Source organism: Mytilus californianus, unplaced genomic scaffold (assembly GCF_021869535.1).
Source record: "Mytilus californianus isolate M0D057914Y unplaced genomic scaffold, xbMytCali1.0.p SCAF_6, whole genome shotgun sequence".
Classification (NCBI taxonomy): domain Eukaryota; kingdom Metazoa; phylum Mollusca; class Bivalvia; order Mytilida; family Mytilidae; genus Mytilus; species Mytilus californianus.
The window spans coordinates 104,758,590-104,772,149 of NW_026262712.1; the positions used below are offsets into that span (position 1 = coordinate 104,758,590).

A 13,560-nucleotide genomic window follows, 5' to 3' on the forward strand; every position below is an offset into this window, starting at 1 on the left:
ATTCTTACACTTCAGCACATTATGAATATTATTTTTAAAATTTTATGATGACAATCCTATGAATTAGTTATAATATTAATTATTTAGTAATTATTATTGCCTTAATTCAGTCATCTGTACATAATTAAATGTTTCCTTATGTTCTAAGGTGTATATAGTTGCTACAATTATACCCTATGGGTAGTGCTCCACAATTAATGGAGGAATATACAAGAAACTGAACTGAACTGAACTGATTAATCGTATAGAGATGTACCTAAATTTATGGTACATAGTTAACAGAAAAAAGTTTCATTCTCAGTCTTATTTCAACTGTATTAATTTTAAAGACATGTCACATCCAAACGAAGTCTACGTATATGTACATGTATACGTCTTGTCTTGTCTATAGTCGGGAAATTTTCAATTCAATTCATTTCATTTGAAAACGTTAAAAATAATATAGATCTTATTCATTGCAAAACGTGACGTCCTTTTTGGATAAAACCCCTGTTTCATCTAAGAGGAAAGTCCTATAATATAAGAATGCATATATATGTGTGGTTGAACATTGATAGTAAAAAAAGGAAAATCTGGCATTAATAGAGCGCATAATTAATTAAAAAATAATTCCCGAAATAAATGTATATAAAATATGTGTGTGACTATTGAAAGTGTATCCACATATTTACAAGACACTGTCGCTTTTTTCACTCGTTCTTGTCCAGTAACACCGTGTATCATCGGTACAGCGGATATAGGTACTAACCAAGCGGACGTGATCAATTTTTCTTCTGACACGGTAAGAAAGTCTTTGTTTTGTTTACATAATATCAATGTGTACCTCAATCTAAACATAATTGTTGTTTTAAGAAATGATTTGGTCGTAGGTTGATGATTAGAGAAGTCTCATTATTTTCCTAAAACAAGAACGCTTACTAAAACATGTGCAAATACTTGTCAAAGAAGTTGGCGCTCGTCTCATCCGATATGATTCTATATTCAATATTGCAACTCTTTTTCTGATAGAAGGCCATGCACTGTGTGTACGTAATAAGTATAGCTGTTTCAATAATTGGCATTGAAATCTTTCATACATATGTTATTTTTCGATATTTTATTCCGAAAAGAAGCGTTGTGTACAGTGTATAGCTGACCACATAAATCCTTCTGTACGGTGCATAGTTAAATGAATGTACGGTATATAGCTTTTCACCCTTCGAAGTACCTATTAAGCTGTATCCGCTGTACCGATGAGTGAGTAATAAATTCCTCAAACGAGTTTGAATAGGGAAATAAAATCTGAAGAAGGAATTTGTCATTAACATTTTAATAAGGCAATATTTGGTTTTAAATGAAGCCCGTTCTTATCTGTATTTGTTGCCGTACTTATCAAAATACGATTTTCAAATAATCAAACTCAAACAGTAAAGTTTTGTTTCTCCTTAAAATCGTTCTTCTCCAGTATTACCATGATTACAAGCCTGAACGAATTTCAATGAGAAAATAAATTCTGAATAATGAATTTGACTCCATTTTTCTGTCAGTTTTCTGTCCCAATCAAGACCGACCCCCCTTTCACAAACGGGCTAAAATAATGCGTACATTGAACTCCCGTCATTTATCATATTTGGTTTTTTTCTTAACATTTTCAGGTAGTAAGATTTGGTTTTAAATCGAGCTCATGAGAAATTATGAACTTTTTGGTCTTACAGAAAACATGTTATTTCATATCAATTTAATGTTGTTTTTGCAAGACTCATAATCAAGAACAGCGAGAAAGACTATTTCGCAGACTGTTGAAAGATACTCAGTCCGTTCTTACAACGAATAAGTCCTTATGCACAGATGTTTAATAAAAATAAAACAAAAACTCGCCCATAAGCCAAACCAAAGAAAGAAACCAATAAAAGTATTGTGACAGATATTTGACATAAATTTTGGATATAGATGACGTTACAATTATTCCTTCGATTTTATGTTTATAACGTTTCATATTATTGTAATAGAAAAATGCAGTTTATTTTATTTCATATAGTTTATTAATTAATGTATGTAAGTTCTACTCTGTAAACTATTTTATACAAAATTATTGTTTAACTGTTCTATACATTTTCAAAGCGTAGGATATTTCAAACATGTCAAATAAATACTTTAACAAACTATTGAACGTATCTGTGCAATAAAACTTCAGCTGTGGCCAAATGGACCTTCGATTATATGTCCAGCAAAGTTAATAAAACATCTTAAAAGTTCAGACAACGGTCAACTCACATCAGCAGCTTTGTTTGTGTTAAGCTATAAAGCACAAACTAGTTCCATAATTACTTTTGATTAAGATCCGGATTAATATTTATAATGTTATTTTATACTATGTTATATGGATTTACGTTGTAATTGTTTTATATTATAGTTAGGGAAATGGTAATAAATATATTCGAAACATAAATTGGCAATTTTAGAATAAGAAATTGAAGAGATGAAAGAAAAACCAGTTTTATGTGACGTGTAATTTCGACCTAATCTTAGACCATAACTATATTTGACCATTCTAAATTTTATTGATAACTCATAAATCATCAATTCTTTTGTTTGTTATAGTCAGTTAAGGGTTACTAAAACATTCAAAACTTAGTATATAAACTGATCAAGCCGCTATACAATTAATAGCGAGTTTCTTGATATTCTAGGTGAGTCTCTTGGTTTTGAAAATAATTTAGATTTAAAATAATTTTTCTTTTAATTTTATTTTGAAAAAATAAATAAAGTTTATAAGTAACTAATATTTTAATTCAGAGGTTTATTTTAACAGTAATTATCATTGTTATTATTTGGTATTTAACTTGAATTGTTTGTAGTATCTTATCATTGTTTTCAACTTATTTTGACTTCAAAATGTGTACTTTGAAATTATATTGTAATTATTTCAATGTTTTTCTTTATTAAATTAATAGCGAGTTTCTTGATATTCTAGTTTGGTTTTCCTTCCTGTTGTTGTTCCCGGCCTGCCTCTACATCGGCAACAACGCCCGGCCTGCCTTTACATCGGCAGCAATGCCATACACCATCAAAGGCATTGTTCTAAGCTAGTTTCCCCCAACATGTAAAGACCCAGTATCAGCTCTCACAGATGTAGTTCGTCTGTTGAGAGTCTGAGGGAAAAGAACAGTAAGCAGACCATGTTACATTACACGAATATCAACCTACTTTTTGTTATAATATATGGTGGAGGACCTAATATATGGTGGAGGAACTATTACAATAATTTGTGGACGAAATTTAAAAGCTGACACCAAACATCGGCATCCAGACCTTTCAGCATGCCAGAGACCAAGACAGTGTTTCGACAATTCGAACCGGAATATTTACAGTTGAACATTATTTTTGTACCTTTCGGACTATTCAATTTTACATTTGTTTCCAGTTAATGATTTATTTGTGACTTTATCAAAATACACAATTGTACATCGATACCAACCATAAAGAAGAACTCTGTATCCAAGAACATTATAATGCATTATTTTCAAAGAATCAAGAACTATTATCAACTTCAGTGACATTAAGAACTTTAAAGTTATATTGTTGTGTATTTTTATTGTAAACATTATTTTCATGAAACTGTGAGTACATCAAATGCTTATTTAAAATCTATTTTAAGATCAAAATTTTAAATTTTAAATTTTCAGCTATGAAACAAAATGTTCATTCTCATTTCACAAATCGTATTGCGTTTCATGTCTTAAAATTTTAAGAAAAACTTTACTAAAATACTGTAAAATAAGTTATAAAATTATTTTTTGATAAAGTGTTGTAAAATTTTATTCATTTAAATCATCCATTGAATAACTTTTCAGAATGATGTTAATTAGAACTGAATGTTTGTATTTCAAACGCATGTCAATATTAATATTTGCAATCAGTCGTCTTTAAGATTAGGTTCAACTTCATTAAGGGTTACATAAAGTAAATCTCCTTGTTTGTAAGTTACCTATTAGGAACAAGTTAGACAAATTCTTGTTGCCGTTTACTGTTGGATAATCTAATACCGGTACAAAGTAATAATAATTTAATATATATATATATATATATATAAAAACATATTGCATAGGCTACCTGAATAGCAGGGACGCCACACAAATACTAAATAAAGGGCTACCTCAGGAGCAGGGACGCCACAAATACTTAACATAAAGGGCTACCTCAAGAGCAGGGACGCCACAAATATTTAATATAATGGGTAACCTCAGAAGCAGGAACGCCATAAAAACGATTAAACAGTAACTTAGAGACTGAAGTAAGCAATTCAAATTCTGTTAAAGTTTTATTCTAGTCTTTTCATATTTCATATATTTTTGCAACATTTTGTTTAAAACACTTTGCATATATTTTTAATTAAATTTCATTAACTGTAAAAATAAACGTTCAATTGTAAGCATGCGGGTAACAAACTTTCAAGAACAACGATTTAAAATTAATACCAAAATATTGTAACATCATAGACATCGATTGATTTATAATAATTACAATAAAACCACCAATTAAACAGTATGATTAACATGCAGTCTCAAAAATGAAAAAAAAAAGAAAAAAAAAAGAGAAAAATATTTAAAAAAATGAGTTCAAGTTTTTTTTTATCGCTTAAAATCCAAAACAAAATACTATACTTTAATTTTTTTTTTGCATCGCAATCTTCTCAATTGCTTGTCTTCTATATTGTTTTGAGGTTTAATATGGATATTAATTATTTATTTACGTTAATAATTAAAAGTTATAAATCCATTTTCAGATTAATATAGTAAACATAACATTGTATGCGATTTCTTTAAAATATTTTTTTTTTAATTTATTTAATTTTGGAGTCCAAAATTTCTAAGGAGAGTGATATATTGTGACAGATATTTGACATAAATTTTGGATATAGATGACGTTACAATTATTCCTTCGATTTTATGTTTATAACGTTTCATATTATTGTAATAGAAAAATGCAGTTTATTTTATTTCATATAGTTTATTAATTAATGTATGTAAGTTCTACTCTGTAAACTATTTTATACAAAATTATTGTTTAACTGTTCTATACATTTTCAAAGCGTAGGATATTTCAAACATGTCAAATAAATACTTTAACAAACTATTGAACGTATCTGTGCAATAAAACTTCAGCTGTGGCCAAATGGACCTTCGATTATATGTCCAGCAAAGTTAATAAAACATCTTAAAAGTTCAGACAACGGTCAACTCACATCAGCAGCTTTGTTTGTGTTAAGCTATAAAGCACAAACTAGTTCCATAATTACTTTTGATTAAGATCCGGATTAATATTTATAATGTTATTTTATACTATGTTATATGGATTTACGTTGTAATTGTTTTATATTATAGTTAGGGAAATGGTAATAAATATATTCGAAACATAAATTGGCAATTTTAGAATAAGAAATTGAAGAGATGAAAGAAAAACCAGTTTTATGTGACGTGTAATTTCGACCTAATCTTAGACCATAACTATATTTGACCATTCTAAATTTTATTGATAACTCATAAATCATCAATTCTTTTGTTTGTTATAGTCAGTTAAGGGTTACTAAAACATTCAAAACTTAGTATATAAACTGATCAAGCCGCTATACAATTAATAGCGAGTTTCTTGATATTCTAGGTGAGTCTCTTGGTTTTGAAAATAATTTAGATTTAAAATAATTTTTCTTTTAATTTTATTTTGAAAAAATAAATAAAGTTTATAAGTAACTAATATTTTAATTCAGAGGTTTATTTTAACAGTAATTATCATTGTTATTATTTGGTATTTAACTTGAATTGTTTGTAGTATCTTATCATTGTTTTCAACTTATTTTGACTTCAAAATGTGTACTTTGAAATTATATTGTAATTATTTCAATGTTTTTCTTTATTAAATTAATAGCGAGTTTCTTGATATTCTAGTTTGGTTTTCCTTCCTGTTGTTGTTCCCGGCCTGCCTCTACATCGGCAACAACGCCCGGCCTGCCTTTACATCGGCAGCAATGCCATACACCATCAAAGGCATTGTTCTAAGCTAGTTTCCCCCAACATGTAAAGACCCAGTATCAGCTCTCACAGATGTAGTTCGTCTGTTGAGAGTCTGAGGGAAAAGAACAGTAAGCAGACCATGTTACATTACACGAATATCAACCTACTTTTTGTTATAATATAAGCACGTACTCTACCAAGATATTAGACTTATCAAAACAAAACAAAAAACATATTGTATGTTTATATTAAATAAAATATGATATTCGTTTATTTAATTGATGTTGGAAAGGAGAAAAAATTCACGAAGAAAAACAAAAACGAACTGATAATAGACAAACTATAAAACAATATCAATTGTTATTTCTTTTACTTTAGAACTGCAGAACGTATAATAACAAAATTAATTTAGCTGACTCATTACACATAAACTGTATAAAAATACATTAAATGGGACTTTTGAGGTTTTTTTCTCCATTATCGTTAAAGTCAATACACAAAGTATTTAATTACATAAATCAATTTCGAAAAAACTTTAAAATTTCGCATTATTAAATTTTTATAAAAAACACTGTTTTAATAACATAATATTCATAAGATAGATTAATAAAATATTGAATCTGAATATTCATAAGCAATAAGGATAATCCAATCAATTTTGTTGATTGGATTATTCACGGCTGAGTAGTTGTGAATCAGTGACACGTGCCCTCATTATTTTATAAAAATATTGAATATCTATTTAAGTTCGTTTTCAAAATATTCCAAAAGTTTCCACTAAAATAGACAACGTGAAAAGAATGTAAACATTTGTTTCTGTGTGCATATGCGATGACTTTAAAAGAGTCCTGGGTGCACTTTGTATGTCCTGAGTGCACTCAGGAGGTCCTGGGCAGTGTTTAGACGTACCCGTTGATTTGCAACTGTATTTTTTCTGTTTTGGCACATACTTATATATGAACCTCATTAAATTCGATCTCAAAATAGCGAATATAAAGGAACAGATATTTTAAAGTCTTAATAAATTCCATTGAGCACAAAACTAATCCAAATTCGATTTCAATTATTTCGTGATTCTAAAATACGTTTTTTTTTGTGGCAGAAATTGCAATTATTTTTTTTATCTGATATGACTTTGAAACACTGATTTAAGATTTATATTGTCCACAAAATATCATAAAATATAAGGGATAAAAAAGACGCTTTTCTATTATTTTTTTACAAGGTTGTTAATTGTTTAATTATGTCGTAATTTGCTTGGTCAGTGGCGGATTAAGGAGCCGACATATCGCTTCCCCTTTGATTGGATAATATATCATTTTTAGCATAATTAAAATCATCATTTTTTTTTATCCTGGCTACACGTGGCGTTATTTTTCCGTCTGTATAACACAGCTAGTGAATTAGTCTAAATATCCATCCAATGCATAGTAATATTTCTTTTTCATCACTTTTTTTATTCTTAAATATAAGCGTTGTCTATTTATATCTGACAAGCACACACATGGACTTTTTCATTAGTATAGAAAGTCCCTGGCCAACAATAGCAACAACGTCCTTTTGATGATCAATTCATTATAAAAAAAACAACTAAACTCTCTAAACTAAACTATGTGGACAGTGGGTCATCGCACACAGGTTTGTTTAACAAGACATCTGATTGGATAAATGTGATAGATTGTCACGCCTACATTAAACTGTTGTCCAATCAAATGTCAGCAGAAACCTGTCAATAAAAAGGTTATTGCAAGCGTGGATAAGTTAGAGATTTGATTGTGTATTCGATATTTGAACAAAAAGTTAGATAATCACTATTCGTTTAGAATTAAATTGCGAAGAAAGTGTTCGTGTAACAACCCTCCCCTTTATCCGTTTTCGCCTTCTTAATTTTACACTTTCTTTTTTAACAGAAAAGTATTAAATATGAGCGTACTGCAAGTTTCTGAATTTTACAAGCATTCTATATAGCGACTTGTGATTTCCGGGAACGTCATATTTTCAAGATTTCACAGACCTCTGAAAAAGTTAGAACATACAAGTTTCATCTACCATTTGCAGAAAAAACAATACCAAATTATATTTGTAAATTGGAAGAGATTAAGAATTATAGTTTAATATCCGTACTAAAAATCGTCTGAAATATAACAAAACATATTTCTCTCTGCCTGAATGCAATCGAAAGCAAATTTTCATTTTATTCTTCATCTATTTGCAAAAGACGAAGAATTCTCCTTAAAACTGTAAATTATTAAACAGGCATACTAACTTTAAAGGATAAAATACAAGTTTGTACTACCATCCAAGGAAATAAGTGTTCCATAAAGTAACTAATCCTTAATTCACAACCGTCAAAACTCAGGACTCATTTTGATATTTACCTGAGAGATCATAAAGGACATACATCTACCAAGAACTTATTATAACCAAAATGGCAAAAATGAAACAATATCTATTTTTTTTTTTGGAAGACGAGTAGCAAATTGAATAAGGAAATGTTATTGAAAGAGAATTAAGATATATGCTAATTTTTCCAAGCAAAGTGGCAAAAACATGCATACATAGAGTTACGTAGGTGCAAAACAAAACTATATATTAATAGTCAATTTCGACTATTTAATAAAGGATTATAGGTCGAACACGACACACGATTCTTGATTTCCAATGTACATGATTTAAAACCGTGTTTTTTCTTCTACAGATTGCATTTTGAAGAACACATGCTTGGCCATGATCGTTGAATGTTCAGCGTACAATATTACATAATATTCAGGATGATTTCAACGAAAAGCAAACGAAAAAGATTTATTTTTTTAAATCCGAGCATTCCTTAAATTCAACATTTAAAACCGTTTTGTTTTACGCAAAACATATAAAATTGAGAATGACTGATGTACTTTTTATTCTCTCTAACACTTAGGATTGGTAGTCCCGACAGCTTTCTCTCCATTAGTAAGGGAGGTCCTGGGTAAAGGAGGTCCTATTCTTAACAGTAAGCGAACACTGAAAAGTCACAGGACAAAAAGTCACAGGACAGGAAGTGACAATTGTTTAAGTATGTAAGAGAAATATCTTGAAAAATTACTTTGTATTACATATATTCTTTTTACAGTTTATGAAATTGTTCATTAGCCTTGGTAAATGCAGATTTATTAAATTTTAATCATGCAAATGATATAACATTTCTTAGCACCATGAAGCTGTTTAGGTACCAATCCAGTTTGATAGTTTGTTTACTAAACAATTATTTGTTCATTTAATACATTTGTTTACAGAGTTGGTTTATATATACAATAGTTCAAGATACATACAAAATATATTTTGTTAAATAAGTATTTTCTCTTTTTCAAAGAAAATAGTCTCAGAAACTGAATTGTGACCTTTCGTCTGTGACCTTTTGTCTACAAGCACGCATTATTTATGAGTAAAGTTTGAACAAAGGTCAATTTGGCTCTGATTCACAACAATTGTTCTCTTGTTAACATGACCTTTTTTGTCGACACGCGCTCGCCGTATCAGGCTAGAACAAACCAATGCATATCAATGTCACATGTGTCTTTTCCTCGACTGAATGTTATTAGCAATATTAATATTGGATACAATTGTACGTAATGAATTGCATTTGATCCTAGTCCTAAGTTTAATTTTTGGTTGAATCAGTTGAACATCTAAGTGATCATCGATGTGTAATATTTGACACTGGACATTATTTTAGGAGCGATGCAATACAAATAATGTATTTCTATCAATCATTTACTTCAGTTAAAGACTTTTGAATGTAACAATATGGTACAAATCGATTTGATTTACTGAATTGCATATTTCTTTTTATCGAAATGAAAATATTATAAACTGCTCCCGGTTAATATAAATAAGAAGATGTGGTATGTGTGCCAAATAATCATCTCCATCCAAGTTACAAAGTATAAAACAATTATAGATTAAAAATACGGCCTCAACACGGAGCCATACCCAACTATATCAGTCCTATTCAGGATCGATAACTCTGTCGATAAATATTGTCGGGTATACAATGTTGTTGAAATCAGAGCAATTGTATTATATGTCTCTGTTGAAATGTATACAATAACAAATTTTTTACACAAGTTTAACTTTATATCGATTTATTGAATGCCTGGATTTTGCTTAAAATATTGAATTAAAAAAATAAATAATAAAATCATATTCAATGAAATCTCGTTTAATTTTTTACGAAATAATACAAAATCCATTTAAATTAAAATTTGAATCAAAATATTTCTTTAAAATATTTATAGAAACATAAATATTAGTTTGATTATCTTTTAAAGCAAAAATTATTTTTTTAAAGATTTTTTTTTATAATATTCATATTTTCTTTAAGTTTATTATGATACATACTTCTTCTGGTTTGACACGGGGAAGAGAAGATATTTATTTGTACAGTTATGAAAACTTTTGTATATCACAAAATTAAAACTCTGGTAATACATGTATACACAGGATGTTTAATGTCACCTGGTTGCTTTTGGTTTGCACGTCTACCTGACAATATATTGTTATGTAACATTACATCCAAAGTCAGAGTTCACCTGTTCGTCAAGTGATGGGATTTTGAAGGTATGGAATATTTATCTATAATAATTGTTGGGATTTTTTTCTCTCTTGGGACGTAAATATTTTTTTGTTCTAAAAGGAATGTATAAATATATTTCTAAAGAAAGATAAATTATACAGAAAACAGGAAAAAAACCTTTTAAAAAAAGAAGAGAAAAAATTTTTATTATAAATTTTATTGTTAACTATTTTCTGGTAACAGTATATCCTGGATATCTGTCAAAATAAAATTTTCCCGTGTCACACTCAAAATAATATAATTTTTTTTAATCAATAAATTTTGAAATCAATCATATCGAAATATCACCAAAGAAAATAACAGAAACATCAGAGATTCTACATGAAAATTAAATTAAATCAAGGAAAGTCTTACTATACAAATCCTCGATTTGATGCAACATTTCCATATACATCATCCGCCATTTTGAAAAATCCCGAAATATTCACTTTTTTAAATCGATTTTTGACCGAAATTGCCCAGAAATTAAACTGTTTTAAATAGTATTTTTCGCCAGATATATGTTTGAATATACTTAATCGAGTTGCAAAGTTTTATTTTTATTAACGGAATTTCTTTATTTGTTATACAAGTAGACATGGGTATCGGTAATTTAGCATTGAGTCAACGGAGAAATAACGAGAAAAAGTACATGTTTTTACGATTCTCCAGTGACAGAATTTAATCAAAAATTAAACTGTTAGGACCAACATTGTTTGATAGAAATATGTTTGAATATCAAGGATTGATTTGCAAAAGTTAGAAAACGGGTCAGGTTCATGAGAAAACTCAACTTTATTGAAGCACCTATGCATTTTATATGGGGCAATATAATACAAAATGGCGGCTAGTATACGTCACAAAAGTCACGTGATGTCTGACTTAGTTGGATATGTTTGGCTCACACCGAACAGCAAGCTATAAGGGTCCCCAAAATGACTAGTGTAAAACAATTCAAAATGGAAAAACAAAGGTATAATCTATAAGTACAGTCATTTCGCTACGTTATTCTATAGCTTTTTGGTCAATTTCGAAAAAGCAAGTAAGCATCTCACTGTTTTTTAAATGAGAAGTAACGCTGGTGTTATAAAAAAAATCTGATACGAAACAGAAATATAAACCGTACACAAGATTTTATCAATCGTTGTTTGATATTTTTCTATATGATTTATTCTTGTATTAGTTCTTGCTAAAAAAAACTTGATGATAAAAAAAAATCAAGAGAGGTATCGAAATCGGTCTTTATAGGTACCTAATGGTAAATATAAACTGTCAACTAAATTCTTAAAATATTCTTTATTCTTGTTGCATTTTTTTTGAAAAAATAATGTTTTATTTGTCAATGTAATAATTTTACCCGGTAAATCCTTATATAAGATAAAACATGGAACTTTATTCATTTTACGTCCATAGATAAAACATCATAAGCGTTGCATGGGTAATTATTTAGATAGTTTATGACAACCCGTTTCGGTTGACTGCTTAGATAATCCGTTTATTGAAATGTAAATAACTTTCACCAAGCAACTGTCATCTGTATAATATTTAAAAATTTAAAGTAATATAAGATACTTAGAATATATTTTTCTTGACAAATTTTATATGGATCAGAACTATTATTTTACATTAGAAACAAAAAATGTTTAAGAAAATTTCAGAACATCTTTGGGATATATTACTTATCATTATATCTTTACGGGCGGAATGAATAAATACAGGACTACTTTATGTCAGAAAGCACGACTGCAAAATTTTAATGACTAACACATTTCCCGGTTAAGACAATTAATCTTTTCTTATATAACCAATTAAATGTTAAAAATTCTATCGGGAAAAAATGAATTGTACGTTTGCATACGTTATTTAATGAAATAGATATACAGTATTACATTAAAAGACCACAAAAGAATATCCTCCTAGCTATGCCGATTTTATTCATAAAGGGGAGTAACCCCTGATAAACACAGATAAAGTGTCGCTCGTTTTATTTAAAATATTTAAAATCTTAACACGACTGAACACGATCTTACAGCAACTTATTTGAACGTTAGAAGAATCTGTCTTGTTTATCTTGACCCGACTGATCTGACTGAACACGATATATCGGAACAGAGTCTGAAAGTCTAAACCGGTCTTAACGTTTTTCCCTAGCAGTAAATCAAGGCGATTAAGACTTGATCAGACCAAAATGACCGTTTCAGACTTAAATCTTGCTACCAGTGCAGGTTCAGCCCCCAATTTTTTTCTTAAAATGTCCTGTACCAAGTCAGGAATATGACAGTTATCTTTTTGTTGTTGTCTTTAAACTATGTTTTTGTCTTTTTCATCGATGTACAGGTTTGATTGCCTCAACATTATCAATTTTACCTTTTACCGATAGCAACAATACTGACAGAGACAAATAAGATAAAACAACAAACGAAAACTAAATCAAAGCAGCACGAATCCACGTTGCATTTGTCGTTAGCATTACCGGGAAATGATTCCGCGGGATAAATGCAACACTTTTTCCGACAAATTCATAGAAATTTCCGAGCAAAACTTTAGGTTAAAATATAGCAGTCAGTAGCACTCACTGATCATATTTTATAGCAATCGAAAATGTAAACTGATACATGCCCACAAATGTAAGAACATGTACTAATTTTCATAGCAAAGCATGAATTGTAAAATTAATCAATTTTCGATTTTGGAAATTTAAAATTCAGGATTCGCATATCATCAGCATATGCTTCGGTTGCGCCTCATGGTGTATGAATTTTTGACACCGGTGTAAAATTCTGTACACCCCTGATAACACCAAACTAACTAATAGTGTGGCTCTCGAAATCCTGACTAGTTAACTATATAAAATTGGTATTTACTGAAGGCAGCGTAATACTACATTGTAAATATGAACTTCCATTTTGATTTAAACTGAAAGTCAGTATATACTTAGATAAGGGCAATGATACAGGAGAAATACATCGTTGAGAATTA

The 13,560-nt window shown here is 29.3% G+C and overlaps 1 long non-coding RNA gene across 1 annotated transcript; it reads left to right on the forward strand.

Annotated features, from left to right (window-relative positions):
* Positions 1–1,980: 1,980 nt before the first annotated feature.
* On the forward strand, positions 1,981–5,916 carry LOC127706269 (uncharacterized). Its single transcript, XR_007984348.1, has 2 exons — positions 1,981–2,473; positions 5,446–5,916. It is a non-coding gene; the product is annotated as an uncharacterized LOC127706269 (long non-coding RNA).
* The last annotated feature ends 7,644 nt before the right edge of the window (positions 5,917–13,560 follow it).